The sequence below is a fragment of the Artemia sp. Qi Xiang Cuo genome, chromosome 2 (genome assembly GCF_049724085.1).
Source record: "Artemia sp. Qi Xiang Cuo chromosome 2, ASM4972408v1, whole genome shotgun sequence".
In the NCBI taxonomy this organism is placed as follows: Eukaryota; Metazoa; Arthropoda; class Branchiopoda; order Anostraca; family Artemiidae; genus Artemia; species Artemia sp. Qi Xiang Cuo.
Window position 1 is genome coordinate 83,372,643 of NC_142795.1, and position 16,709 is coordinate 83,389,351.

Here is a 16,709-nt window from a genome sequence, read left to right on the forward strand (position 1 = left end):
AGGGCGTGGGGGGGGGGGACTAGTCGCCCTTAAATCTCTTGACTCTAAAAAAGTGAACTAGAACTTTCAATTTTCAATCAAATGAACCCTCTATGAAGTTTATACGATCATCCCTTTGATAAGAACCATACATGCCCTTAGGGCATAATTTAGAACGCCTTTCCCCGGGCTCTGGCGGTTTGTACTGACACCGGAAGTTTTCTTATTTGTCCTTTGAACTATTTTTAACAAAATGTCTATCTCAAAATTTTTATCAGATGGGTTTGGAAAAAGAAGGCGTGCAGAGGGGGGCTAGTTGCCCTCGGATCTCTTTTGACTATTAAAAAGTGAGCTCGAACTTTCAATTTCCAATCAAATGATCCCCTTCTGAAGTTTATACGAGGATCCCGTTCGTAAGAACCATATATGCCCCAGGGTATAGCTTACAACGCCTGCCCCCGGGCCCTGGGGGTTGTGTCGACACCTGAGTTTTTGTTATATGACGTTTGAACAATTTTTAACTTAATGGCTATCTCAAAACATTTACCGGATGCATTTGGGTAAGAAGAGGTGTGGGGAAGGGGGAGAGGGCTAGTTTCCCTCCAATCTCTTTTGAATCTCAAACACTAAAATATAACTTACAATTTCCAGTCAAATGAGCCCTCTCTGAAGTTTTTACGAGAATCCATTCCATAAGAACCATATATTACCTCAGGGCATAACTTACAACGCCTGCCCTTTGGCCCTGGGGGGCTGTGTCCACCCCTGAGTTTTCGTTATATGGTCTTTGAACTATTTTTAATGGCAATTTTCAGTTAAATGGCTATCTCAAAGTCCTTATCGAATGGGTTTGAGGAAAAAAGAGCGTAGAGAGAGGGGGGCTAGGTGCTCTCCAATCTCTTTTGGGTCTTAAAAAGTGAACTAGAACTTACAATTTCCAATCAAATAAGCCCTCTTTGAAGTTTATACGACCATTCCTTCTATAAGAACCATATATGCTCCCTGGACATAACTTACAGGGTCTGTCCCCGGGCCCTGGGGGATTGTGTCAACACCGGAGTTTTTGTTATATGATCTTTGAAATATTTTTAACAAAATAGCTATCTCAAAAATTTTATCGGATGCATTTGGGTGAAAAAGGCGTGGGGGGGGTGGTTAACCTCCGATATCTTTTGACGCTTAAAAATTGAACTAGAACTTTCCATTTCCAATCAAATGAGCCCTCTCAGAAGTTTATACGAGCATTCCTTCCATAAGAAACATACTTGCCCCCAGTCCATAACTTATAACCCTTGCCCTAAAGTCTGTGGAAGGATTGTCCTGCTCAAAGATATACTTTCCAGAACTTTCAACTACGTTGAACAAAATGGCTATCTAAAAATTATGATTAGATGTGTTTGTGGAAATGATGGGCGTGGAAGGGGTTTTAATTGCCTTTCAATCGATTTTGACTATTAAAAAGGGCACTAGCCATTTAAATTTCCAATCGAATGAGCCCTTTTTGAAGTTTCTACGACAACACTTTCTATGAAAGCCTTATGTGCCGTCAGGGCATAACTTAAAACCCTTGCCCTGAGGGCTGTCGGGTGGGGGGGGGGTGTCATCCTCAAAGACCTAATGTCCAGAAATTTCCCTTTGAAGTTTATATAACGACCCCTTCCATATGAAGTGAGTAGTGTCTTTATACACAGTCCGAATTACACATGGAATTACACAAGCCAGATGCATGATTAAACACTACAGTTTCACGTGCACATTTCAAAAAATCGACCAATCCTTTTATATTATATACCTATAAAGTGATCAAACAGGTTTTGGAATTATAATTGTGATTGTATAGTGCAAGCAGACTGGTTTTTGAGACACTTTCATCATAACATGTTTTTTTTTTAACGATAAACTAGAAATTATCAAATTGCGTATTTAGGAATGATTTTGTAGGAAAAGCTGTCTATCACCCTTGCATTATCTAGTGTTCCATTTCTTTGAAGTATGTGCTATCAGACTGGTTTCTGATTTTTTGGACAATTCCCTTTAGTCAAGACTAGTTTGTTAGGAATTTGTCGCTAGATAGCATTTGCGAATTGGATCGTATGAAGGTAGAGAAAAAAAGAAGGGTTTAGCATTTGCGAATTGGACTATACTAACGATATTAATTGAATATTAGGGAAAAAACAGAGCTAGATAGCATTTGCGAATTCGATCGTATTACAGTGGAGAAAAAAAAGGGTTTAGCATAAGTGAATCGGACTATAAGATCGATATTAATTGAATAATAGGGAAAAAACAGAGCTAGATAGCATTTACGAATTGGACTCTATGAACGATATTAATTAATGTTTGAATAATAGGAGCGTGAATGATTCTAATTAGTGATTGGATCGTATGAAGATGGAGAAAAAGGGTTAAACTGACTGGTAGTTAAGGTAACCCCGAAGAGCATGTTAACTCATAGCTTATTTATTATAAATTTGGAACAATATCAATCTATGGAAATGGTTAACGATGATAAAATGGTCTTATGACTTGACCTAGCTTTATTTCTTTGATGTGTTCTGTATAATACACAAGTGGCGTTTGAACAGTGTTGTCAATTTAAAATAGAGTTTAGCGTTATAGTATACTAAAAAGTTGATACTAAGAGAGATGTAGATGACAAGAAAAGAATTCTAATAATGGATAGCTTTACTTCTTCGATGTGTTCTGTATAACACACAAATGGCGTTTGAACAGTGTTGCCAGTTTAAAATAGAGTCTAACGTTATAGTATACTAAAAAGTTGATACTAAGAGAGATGTAGATGTCAAGAAAATAATTTTAATAATGAAATTCAGAACAAACCTTAGAAATCCTTGCAAATCAAGTATTAAGGTGTATGTGAGTACGAACCATCAAGGATCATAAGCACCAACGACCCTAACCACCAGAGACCTCAACCCCCAAAGGTCCCCTATCCCCATACTCGAAGGGCGCCCCCCTCCCTTCCAACTTTTTGGCACCCTCCCCCAATCTCTTTTGAATTTTTTTGAATTTTTTAACTTTGTTGTATTATTTTTTTAACAGGATATATTTTTTCAACTTTTTTTTACATGTCTTCGAATGAGATGAAACATACTTAAAACAAAAAAAAATCACATTTAATATTTTCCAAACTCAAAATGAGAAATGTAAACACACGATAGTTATGACCTTAACTATTTGAAAAATAATATTTGTAGTAGCACTTTTTTTTTATTGGACTGAAAATTTTTTTGGACTTCGAAATTATTCAACTTTTTTTTTACGTATCTTTTAATGACATGAAATATGTTTACAGCTTTAACAATTTACTCTATCCTTGATCAGAGACATGATGCGGCTTTCCCACTGGTACTTTATGGCGGGTTATCGACACTATCTAGTTCATTGCATGTATTAAATCATTATTTTTCTACGTGGTAGAACGATAAACACATAAGTCATATCTTTAAAAAAAGTGAAGATGGAGCATTTTAATAAAGTGTGTTCACATGACAGTGTTATTGTAGCATTGATTGTCGACAAGGAGAAGTATTTAAACTACGAAACAATCACAAGTGGTAACACTATTGGAAATGTGTGCTTGCATTGTCATGACAGTAAGGAATTAAATTTCTTTGGAATACCGAAAAAATTCAAATCTAATGTTGGTGGATATGCAAGATTGAGATCTCCAGAGATGATTGTACTCAAAGAGAATGCCAACATAAAAATAATCGTTGATGATAGAGGGCAACTCCTTGCTACTGTTGCAGGTAACACATTACCTACTGATACATCCTATCGTCAGTTTTCGGGTATTAGCATTCATCGGAAGATCAAAAAAATAAAGGCTTACTCTTCTACTAATATCATAATCCATATCTTGTCTTCGTGCCGAAACTGTTACCTGTGTAAAAATAATGTGATAATAGACAGTGAAATTACCAGAACAATAAAAAGGGCATTGGTAGAAAATATCACTATGGAATATAAAGATGAATCGATGAAAAACAAAGTACCAGCAAACGTTAATGCCATTGATCAAACAGTCAATGAACCAAATAATACCAAAGACGAAAAGCATATTGAGCCTGTCGATGATACACCAGTAAAAATTGTGTATGACTCAAAATGGAATAATGATTATTCTACTGATTACGAACTAAGAGAAGACAACAACTACAATATCAAGAGAGAACATGGTGAACTATTTTATTGAACGGATTCAAAATGTCCATAACTGATCATTGATATTAATAATGTATCATAATATATTTTTGTATTAATATTCTACATAGCATTATTTCATTAAAAATATATTATGCATTACATTGTTATTTGTTCCTTTTTTTAAGAGTAAGCTGGCATATCAAAAGTTTAGAATGTCTATTAAAACATCGGATATGTAAGAAAAGGAATTTGCATACATCTATTGTCAGACACATGGGATAACATTGACAAAATCTAGGTATCAGAATGAATAAATTCCTTATTAACATCAGTTGTTGGATATGTCATTTTGGAAAAATTGTAAGTAAGTAAGTAACAAACTCTCTCTTGAATTCACCTCTGGGATACACAATACAGAAATTTAATTCAGGAAATTATGAAAAAATAGAACAAATTCTTTATTAACATTCTTTATCGATTAAATTTGCTTCCATCAACATCCTTTGTCAGATACATCGAATAAAATAGACAAAATGTAAATATCAGAGTGAATAAATACTTTATCAACATCATTTATCGGATATGTCGGATAAAATTGACAAAATCTAAGTATCAGAATGATTAAAATCAAAGTATTAGAGTAATTAAATTCCATATCAACATCCATTTCTCGGATACATGGGATAAAATTTACTAAATCTAAGTATCAGAGTGAATATATGCTATATCATTATCTTTTGTTGGGTATATCGGATAAAATTGACGAAATCGAAGTTTCAGATTGACTAAATTCTATATCAACATCCTTTTCTCGAATACATGAGATAAAATTGACAAAAGATAAGCATCAGAGTGAATAATTTTCTTTATTAACATATTTTTTCAGATACAACGAATATAGTTGACAAAATCTAAGTATCAGAGTGAATAAATGCTATATCAGCATCCTTTGTCGGATATGTTGGATGAAATTGACAAAATCTAAGTGTCAGAGTGAATAATTTTTTTGATCAACACCTTTTGTAAGATACATTAAATAAAATTGAAAAAATTTGAGTATCAAAATGAATAAACGCATTATCAACATCATTTGTCGAGTATATCGGATAAAATGGACAGAATCTAAGCATCAAAATGATTAAATTCTATATCAACATCCATTTCTCGAATACTGGGATAGAATTAACAAAAGCTAAGTGACAGAGTGAATAATTTTTTTATCAACATCCTTTGTCAGATACAACGAATTTAATTGACAAAACTTAAGTATCAGAGTGAATAAAGGCTATATCAGCATCCTTTGTCGGATATCTCGGATAAAATCTAAGTATCAGATTGGTTAAATTATAGTATCAGAGTGATTAAATGCTTTATCAGCATCCTTTGTCGGATATCTCGGATAAAAAATTGACAAAATCAAAGTGTCAGAGTGAATAAATTTTTTTTATCAACATCTTTTGTCAAATACATCAAATATAATTGACAAAATCTAAGTATCAGAGTGATTAAATGCTTTATCAGCATCCTTTGTCGGATATCTCGGATAGAATCTAAGTATCATATTGGTTAAATTATAGTATCAGAGTGATTAAATGCTTTATCAGCATCTTTTGTCGGATATCTCGGATAAAATCTAAGTATCAGATTGATTAAATTCTATATCAACATTCCTTTCTTGCAAACGAGGGAAACAATTGATAAAATCTAAGTTTTAGAGTGAATAAATTTTTTTTATCCACATCTATTGTCAGATACAACAAATATAATCGACAAAATCTAAATGTCAGATTAAATTCTATATCAACATCCATTTCTCGAATACATGGGATAAAATTGTTAAAATCTAAGTATCAGAGTGAATATTTTTTTTATCAACATCTTTTGTCAGATACAACAAATATAATTAACAAAATCCAAATATCAGATTGATTAAGTTCTATATCAGCATCCTTTGTCGGATATGCTGGATAAAATTGACAAAAGCTAAGTGTCAGAGTGAATAAATTTTTGTATCAACATATTTTGTCAAATATATCAAAGATAATTGACAAAATCTAAGTATCAGAGTGATTAAATGCTTTATCAGCATCCTTTGTCAGTTACAACGAATATAATTGACAAAATCTAAATATCAGATTGATTGAATTCTATATTAGCATCCTTTGTCAGATATACTGGATAAAATGGACAAAATCTAAGTATCAGAGTGAATAATTTTTTTTATCAACATCTTTTATCAGTTACAACAAATAAAATTGACAGAATTTAAGTATCGCAGTGATTAAAATCTAAGTATCGGGGTGATAAAATTCCATATCAACATCCCACTCTTGGATACATGTGATATAATTTACCAAATATAAGTATCAGAGTAAGTAAATACTTTATCAACATCATTTGTCGGGTATATCGGATAAAATTGACAAAATCTAAGTATCCGATTGATTAAATTCTATATCAACATCCATTTCTCGAATACCTGGGATAAAATTGACAAAAGCTAAGTGTCAGAGTGAATAATTTTTCTATCACCATCTTTTGTCAGATAAAACGAATATAATTGACAAAATCTAAGTATCAGAGTGAATAAATTTTCTATCAACATCTTTTGTCAGATACATCGGATAAAATTGACTAAATCTAAGTATCTGATTGAATAAATTCTTTATCAACATCCTTTCTCGGATACGTTGGATAACATTGTCAAAATTTATGTAATAGAGTGAATAAATTCTTTATCAACTTCCATTTGTCTGATATATCAGATAACATTCACAAAATCTATGTATTAGAATGAATAAGTTCCTTATCATCATCCTTTGTCTGTTACGTCAGATAAAATTGACAAATCTAACTATCAGAGTGAATAAATTCATAATCAAAATCCTTTGTCGGTTATGTCGGATAAAATTGACAAAATCTAGGTGTTAGAGTGAATTTTTTATCAACATCTTCTCTCGGATACATCGGATAAAATTGACAATATCTAAGTATCAGATTGAATAAATGCTTTATCAACATAATTTGTCGGATATGACGGATAAAATTGACAAAATCTAAGTACCAGAGTAATTAAAATCTATATCAACATCCCTTTCTCGGATACATGAGATAAAATTGATAAAATCTAAGTATCAGAGTGAATAAATACTTTATCAAAATCCCTCTAAATGCATTATCAACATCATTTGTATGCTATATCGGATAAAATTGACAAAATCTAAGTATCAGATTGATTAAATTCTATATCAACAACCCATTTCTCGAATACATGGGATAAAATTGACAAAATCTAAGTATCAGTTTGATTAAATTCTATATCAACATCCATTACTCGAATACATGGGATAAAATAAACAAAAGCTAAGTGACAGAGTGAATAATTTTTTTTATCAACATCCTTTGTCAGATACAACGAATATAATTGACAAAATTTAAGTATCAGAGTGAATAAATGCTATATCAGCATCCTTTTTCGGATATCTCGGATAAAATCTAAGTATCAGATTGGTTAAATTATAGTATCAGAGTGATTAAATTCTTTATCAGCATCCTTTGTCGGATATCTCAGATAAAAAAATTAACAAAATCTAAGTGTCAGAGTGAATAAATAATTTATCAACATAATTTGTCGGCTATATCGGATAAAATTGACAAAATCTGAGTATCAGATTGATTAAATTCTATATCAACATCCATTTCTCAAATACATGGGATAAAATTGACAAAAGCTAAGTGTCAGAGTGAATATTTTTTTTCTATCAACATCTTTTGTCAGATACAACAAATATAATTGACAAAATCTAAGTAACAGAGTGAATAAATTTTCTATCAACATCTTTTGTTAGATACATCGGATAAAATTGACTAAATCAAGGTATCAGTTTGAATAAATTCTTTATCAACATCCTTCCTCGGATACGTTTGATAACATTGTCAAAATTTATATATTAGAGTGGATAAATCCTTTATCAACATCCATTTGTATCATAGATCAGATAACATTCACAAAATCTGTGTATCAGAATGAATAAGTTCCTAATCATCATCCTTTGTCGGTTACGTCGGATAAAATTGACAAATCTAACTATCAGAGTGAATAAATTCATTATCAAAATCCTTTGTCGGTTATGTCGGATAAAATTGACAAAATCTAGGTGTTAGAGTGAATTTTTATCAACATCTTCTCTCGGATACATCGGATAAAATTGACAATATCTAAGTATCAGATTGAATAAATGCTTTATCAACATAATTTGTCGGATATGACGGATAAACTTGACAAAATCTAAGTACCAGAGTAATTAAATTCTATATTAACATCCCTTTCTCGGATAAATGAGATAAAATTGATAAAATCTAAGTATCAGAGTGAAAAAATGCTTTATCAACATCCTCTAAATGTATTATCAACATCATTTGTCGGCTATATCGGATAAAATTGACAAAATCTAAGTATTAGATTGATTAAATTCTATATCAACAACCCATTTCTCGAATACATGGGATAAAATTGACAAAATCTAAGTATCAGATTGATTAAATTCTATATCAACATCCATTTCTCGAATACATGGGATAAAATTAACAAAAGCTAAGTGACAGAGTGAATAATTTTTTTTTTATCAACATCCTTTGTCAGATACAACGAATATAGTTGACAAAATTTAAGTATCAGAGTGAATAAATGCTATATCAGCATCCTTTTTCGGATATCTCGGATAAAATCTAAGTATCAGATTGTTTAAATTATAGTATCAGAGTGATTAAATGCTTTATCAGCATCCTTTTTTGAATATCTCGGATAAAAAAATTGACAAAAGCTTAGTGTCAGAGTGAATAAATATTTTTTATCAACATCTTTTGTCAAATACATCAAATATAATTGACAAAATCTAAGTATCAGAGTGATTAAATGCTTTATCAGCATCCTTTGTCGAATATCTCGGATAGAATCTAAGTATCATATTGGTTAAATTATAGTATCAGAGTGATTAAATGCTTTATCAGCATCTTTTGTCGGATATCTCGGACAAAATCTAAGTATTAGATTGATTAAATTCTATATCAACAACCCATTTCTCGAATACATGGGATAAAATTGACAAAATCTAAGTATCAGATTGATTAAATTCTATATCAACATCCATTTCTTGGATACATGGGATAAAATAAACAAAAGCTAAGTGACAAAGTGAATAATTTTTTTTATCAACATCCTTTGTCAGATACAACGAATATAGTTGACAAAATTTAAGTATCAGAGTGAATAAATGCTATATCAGCATCCTTTTTCGGATATCTCGGATAAAATCTAAGTATCAGATTGGTTAAATTATAGTATCAGAGTGATTAAATGCTTTATCAGCATCCTTTTTCGAATATCTCGGATAAAAAAATTAACTAAATCTAAGTGTTAGAGTGAATAAATTTTTTTTATCAACATCTTTTATCAAATACATCAAATATAATTGAAAAAATCTAAGTATCAGAGTGAATAAATGCTTTATTAGCATCCTTTTTTGGATATCTCGGATAGAATCTAAGTATCATATTGGTTAAATTATAGTATCAGAGTGATTAAATGCTTTATCAGCATCTTTTGTCGGATATTTTGGACAAAATCTAAGTATTAGATTGATTAAATTATATATCAACAACCCATTTCTCGAATACATGGGATAACATTGACAAAATCTAAGTTTCAGAGTGAATAAATTTTTTTTATCAACATCTATTGTCAGATACATCGAATATAATCGACAAAAGATGAGTGTCAGATTGATTAAATTCTATATCAACATCCATTTCTCGAATACATGGGATAAAATTGATAAAATCTACGTATCAGAGTGAATATTTTTTTATCAACATCTTTTGTCAGATACAACAAATATAATTAACAAAATCCAAATATCAGATTGATTAAGTTCTATATCAGCATCCTTTGTCGGATATGCTGGATAAAATTGACAAAAGCTAAGTGTCAGAGTGAATAAGTTTTTGTATCAACATATTTTGTCAAATACATCAAAGATAATTGACAAAATCTAAGTATCAGAGAGATTAAATGCTTTATCAGCATCCTTTGTCGGATATCTCGGATAAAATCTAAATTCTAAATCAACATCCCTTTCTCGGATACATTGGACAAAATTGACAAAATCTAAGTATCAGAGTGAATAATTTTTTTTATCAACATCTTTTATCAGTTACAACGAATATAATTGACAAAATCTAATTATCAGATTGGTTAAATTCTATATTAGCATCCTTTGTCAGATATACTGGATAAAATTGACAAAAGCTAAGTGTCAGAGTGAATAAAATTTTTTTATCAGCATCTTTTATACAATAGCTCAAATATAATTGACAAAAATCTAACTATCCGAGTGATTAAATTCTTTATCAGCATCCTTTGTCGGATATCTGGAATAAAGTCTATGTTTCAGAGTTATTAAATTATATATCAATATCCCTTTCTCGGATACATGGGATGAAATTGACAAAATTTAAGTATCAGAGTGAATAATTTCTTTTTATTAACATCTTTTATCACTTACAATGAATATAATTGACAAAATTTAAGTATCACAGTGATTAAAATCTAAGTATCGGAGTGATTAAATTCCATATCAACATCCCTTTCTCGGATACATGGGATAAAATTGACCAAATCTAAGTATCAGAGTGAATAAATAATTTATCAACATCATTTGTCGGCTATATCGGATAAAATTGACAAAATTTAAGTATCCGATTGATTAAATTCTATATCAACATCCATATCTCGAATACATGGGATAAAATTGACAAAAGCTAAGTGTCAGAGTGAAAAATTTTTCTATTACCATCTTTTGTCAGATACAACGAATATAATTGACAAAATCTAAGTATCAGAGTGAATAAATTTTCTATCAACATCTTTTGTCAGATACATCGGATAAAATTGACTAAATCTAAGTATCAGATTGAATAAATTCTTTATCAACATCGTTTCTTGGATACGTGGGATAACATTGTCAAATTATACGTATTACAATGAATAAATTCTTTATCAACATCCTTTGTCGGATACATCAGATAAAATTCACAAAATCTGTGTATTAGAATGAATAAATTCCTTATCATCATCCTTTGTCGGTTACGTCGGATAAAATTGACAAATCTAACTATCAGAGTGAATAAATTCATAATCAAAATCCTTTGTCGGTTATGTCGGATAAAATTGACAAAATCTAGGTGTTAGAGTGAATTTTTTTATCAACATCTTCTCTCGGATACATCAGATAAAATTAACAAAATCTAATTATCAGATTGAATAAATGCTTTATCAACATCATTTGTCGGACATGACGGATAAACTTGACAAAATCTAAGTACCAGAGTAATTAAATTCTATATTAACATCCCTTTCTCGGATACATGAGATAAAATTGATAAAATCTAAGTATCAGAGTGAATAAATACTTTATCAAAATCATTTAAATGCATTATAAACATCGTTTGTCGGGTTTATCGGATAAAATTGACAAAATCTAAGTATCAGATCGATTACATTCTATATCAGCACCCCATTTCTCGAATACATGGGATAAAATTGACAAAATCTAAGTATCGGATTAATTAAATTCATTATCAACAACCCTTTCTCGAATACATGGGATAAAATTGAAAAAATCTAAGCGTCAGAATGAACATAATTTTTTAATTCAACATCAATTGTCACATACATCGAATATATTTGACAAAATCTAAGTATAAGAGTGAATAAATGCTTTATCAGCATCCTTTGTCGAATATATTGGATAAAAGTGACAAAATCTAAGTACCAGAGTGAGTAAATGCATTATCAACATCATTTGTCGGATATGTCAGATAAAATTGACATGTCGGGTAAAATTGACAAAATCTAAGTGTTAGAGTGAATAATTTTTTTTATCAACATCCTCTGTCAGATACATCGGATAAAATTGACCAAATCTAGGTATCAGACTGAATAAATGCTTTATCAACATCAATTGTCGGATATGTCGGACAAAATTTTTTTATCAAGGAAATATCTGAATGCGTTTAAGGTATAGTACGAATGGCTTGCAAAAACACGAAAATACTACTACTAGTAACAACTCACTGCACCACAAAACCATCTGAGGTAGTCACGGCTATTTTTTTTTCGCGCATCGGTGTTTATCCCTCCAATGGGAAAAAATTGATGATATAATACGCACAATATACTAGATAATCTCAAAAATCTACCATGGAGTACCAATAGGAAAGCAGCTGGGAAATATCAAAACCAAAGGTTAGGTTAGCTTACGTGCGCGCAAGTAAGATTTTGTCAATTTTATCCCATCGTATCCGAGAAAGGGATGTTGATATAGAATTTAATCACTCTGATACTTAGATTTTATCCAATAAATCTGACTAAGGCTGCTGATAAAGCATTTAATCTCTCTTATACTCAGATTGTGTCAATTGTGTTTTGTTTATTTGACAAAAAATGTTGATAAAAAATTTTATTTGCTCTGACGATTAGATTTGTCAATTTTAACCAGCATATCCGACAAAGGATGCTGACATAGAATTTAATCAATCTGATATTTTAGATTTTGTCAATTCTAATCGTTGTAACTGATAAAAGATCTTGATAAAAAAAATTATTCACGCTGATACTTAGATTTTGTCAATTGTATTCCATATCTTCGAGAAAGGGATGTTGATATAGAATTTAATCAATCTGATACTTAGATTTTATCCGAGATATCCGACAAAGGATGCTGATAAAGCATTTAATCACTCTGATACTTATATATTTTCAATTATATTTGATGTATTTGACAAATGATGTTGATAAAAAAAATTATTCACTCTGACACTTAGATTTTGTAAATTTTTTTATCCGAGATATCCGACAAAGGATGCTGATTAAGCATTTAATCACTCTGATACTTAGATTTTGTCAATTATATTTGATGTATTTGACAAAAGATGTTGATGAAAAAAAAATTATTCACTCTGACACTTAGCTTTTGTCAATTTTATCCAGCATATTTTATCCGCAATTTTATCCGACAAAGGATGCTGATATAGAATTTAATCAATCTGATATTTAGATTGTTTCAATTATATTCATTGTATCTGACAAAAGATGTTGATAAAAAAAATTATTCACTCTGATACTTAGATTTTGTCAGTTTTATCCCATGAATCCGAGATAGGGATGTTGATATAGAATTTAATCAATCTGATGCTTAGATTTTATCCGAGATATCCGACAAAGGTTGTTGATAAAGCATTTAATCACTCTGATACTTAGATTTTGTCCATTATATTTGATGTATTTGACAAAAGACGTGATAAAAAAAATTTGTTCACTCTGACACTTAGATTTTGTCAATTTTATCCAGCATATCCAACAAAGGATGCTGATAAAGCATTTATTCACTCTGATACTTAAATTTTGTCAATTATATTCGTTGTATCTGACAAAGGATGTTGATAAAAAAAAATATTCACTCTGTCACTTAGCTTTTGTCAATTTTATCCCATGTATTTGAGAAATGGATGTTGATATAGAATTTAATCAATCTGATACTTAGATTTTGTCAATTTTATCTGATATACCCGTCAAATGATGTTGATAATGGATTTATTCACTCTGATACTTTTGTCAATTATATTTGATGTATCTGACAAAAGGTGTTGATAAAACAAAACATTTATTCACTCTGAAACTTAGATTTTGTCAATTTTATCCAACATATCCGACAAAGGATGCTGATATAGCATTTATTCACTCTGATACTTAGATTTTGTCAACTATATTCGTTGTATGTGACAAAAGATGTTAATAAAAAAAAATATTCACTCTGACGCTTAGCTTTTGTAAATTTTATCTCATGTATTCGAGAAATGGATGTTGATATAGAATTTAACCAATCTGATACTTAGATTTTGTCAATTTTATCCGATATACCCGACAAAAGATGATGATAAAGCATTTATTCATGCTGATACTTAGATTTAGTAAATTTTACCCCATGTATCCGAGAAAGGGATGTTGATATGGAATTTAATCACTCTGATACTTAGATTTTAATCACTCTGATACTTAGATTTTATCAATTTTATCCGACATATCCGATAAATGATGTGGATAAAGTATTTATTCACTCTGATATTTACATTTTGTCAATTTTATTCGATGTATCTGACAAAGGATGTTGATGGAAGCAAATTCAATCGATAAAGAATGTTAATAAAGAATTTGCTCAATTTTTTTCATAGTTTCCTGAATTAAATTTCTGTATTGTGTATCCAAGAGGTGAATTCAAGAAAGAGTTTGTTACTTACTTACTTACAATTTTTTCATAATGACATATCCAACAACTGATGTTAATAATGAATTTATTCATTCTGATACCTAGATTTTGTCAATGTTATCCCATGTGTCTGACAATAGATGTAGGTAAATTCCTTTTCTTACATCTCCGATGTTTTAATAGACATTCTAAACGTTTGATATGCTAGCTTACTCTAAAAATAATGAACACATAACAATGTAATGCATAATATATTTTTAATGAAATAATGTTCTGTAGAATATTAATACAAAAATAAAATTATGATACATTATTTACATCAATGATCAGTTTTGGACATCTTGAATCTGTTCCATAAAATAGTTCACCATGTTCTCTCTTGATATTGTAGTTATTGTCATCTCTTACTTCGTTATCAGTAGAATAACCATTATACGATTATGGGTCGTATGCAACTTTTAAATGCGTGTAATCAACAGGGTCAATATAATTTTTGTCCCTGTGTTCACTTTGTTTATTTGCTGTTTTACGATTGGCTGGAGCGTTTAGATGTCCTGTGTTGTTCACGAATTCATCTTTATGTTTCTTAGTTATATTTTCTGCCAATGCCCTTTTTATTTTTCTGACAATTTCACTGTCTATTATCACATTATTTTTACACAGTTAACATTTTTGGAACGTAGACAAGATATGGTTTATGATATTAGTAGAATAGTATGCCTTTCTTTTTTTGATCTTCCGCTGAATGCTAATACCCGAAAGCTGACAATAGGATGTATCAGCAGGTTATGTGTTACCTGCAACAGTAGCAAGGAGTTGCCATCTATCATCAACGATTATTTTTATGTTGGCATTCTCTTTGAGTGCAATCATCTCTGAAGATCTCAATCTTGCATATCCACCAACATAAGAGTTGAATTTTTTCGGTACTCCAAACAAATTTAATTCCTTACTGTCATGACAAAGCATGCATACATTTCCAATAGTATTACCACTTGTACTTGTCTCATAGTTTAAATACTTCTCCTTGTCGGCATTCAATGCTACAATAACATTGTCATGTGAACACACTTTATTAAAATGCTCCATCTTCACTTTTTTTAAAGATATGACTTATGTGTTTATCGTTCCACCGTGTAGAAAAATAATGATTTAATACATGCAATGAACTAGATAGTGTCGATAACTCACCATAAAGTACCAGTGGGAAAGCCGCATCGTGTCTCTGAGCAAGCATAGAGTACAATTGTTAGAGACGTAAGCGTATTTTATGTCATTTTAAGATATGTAAAAAAAAGTTGAATAATTTCAAAATTCAAAAAATTTTTTATTCCAATAAAAAAAATGCTACTGCAAACATTATTTTTCCAATAGTAAAGGTCATGACTAATATGTCTATACCATTCTCATTTTGAGTTTGGAAAATATTAAATGTGATTTTTTTGTGTTTTAAGTATGTTTCATCTCATTCGAAGACATGTAAAAAAAAAGTTGAAAAAAATATATCATGTTGAAAAAAAATAAAAAAAGTTAAAAAAAAGTTCAAAAAAAAATTCAAAAAAATGGGGGGAGGGGGCAAAAAAGTTGGAAGGGAGGGGGGCGCCCTTCGAGTTTGGGGATAGGGGACCTTTGGGGGGTTGAGGTCTCTGGTGGTTAGGGTCGTTGGTGCTTATGATCCTTGATGGTTCGTACTCACATACACCTTACTTCTTGATTTGCAAGGATTTCTAAGGTTTGTTCTGAATTTCATTATTAAAATTCTTTTACTGCCCTCTACATCTTTCTTAGTATTAACTTTTAGTATACTTTAACGTTAGATTCTATTTTAAACTGACAACGCTGTTCAAACGACACTTGTGTATTATACAGCACACATCGAAGAAATAAAGCTATCCATTATTAAAATTCTTTTCTTGCCATCTAGATCTCTCTTAGTATCAGTTTTTTAGTATACTATAATGTTAAACTCTATTTTAAATTGACAACACTGTTCAAACGACACTTGTGTATTATAAAGAACACAACGAAGAAGTAAAGCTTGGTCATGTCATAAGACCATTTAATCATCGTTAACGATTTCCGTAGATTGATATTTTTCCAAATTTATAATAAATAATCTATGAGTTAACATGCTCTTCGGCGTTACCTTAACTGCCAGTCAGTTTAACCCTTTTTCTCCATCTTCATACGATCTAATCACTAATTAGAATCATTCACGCTCCTATTATTCAAACA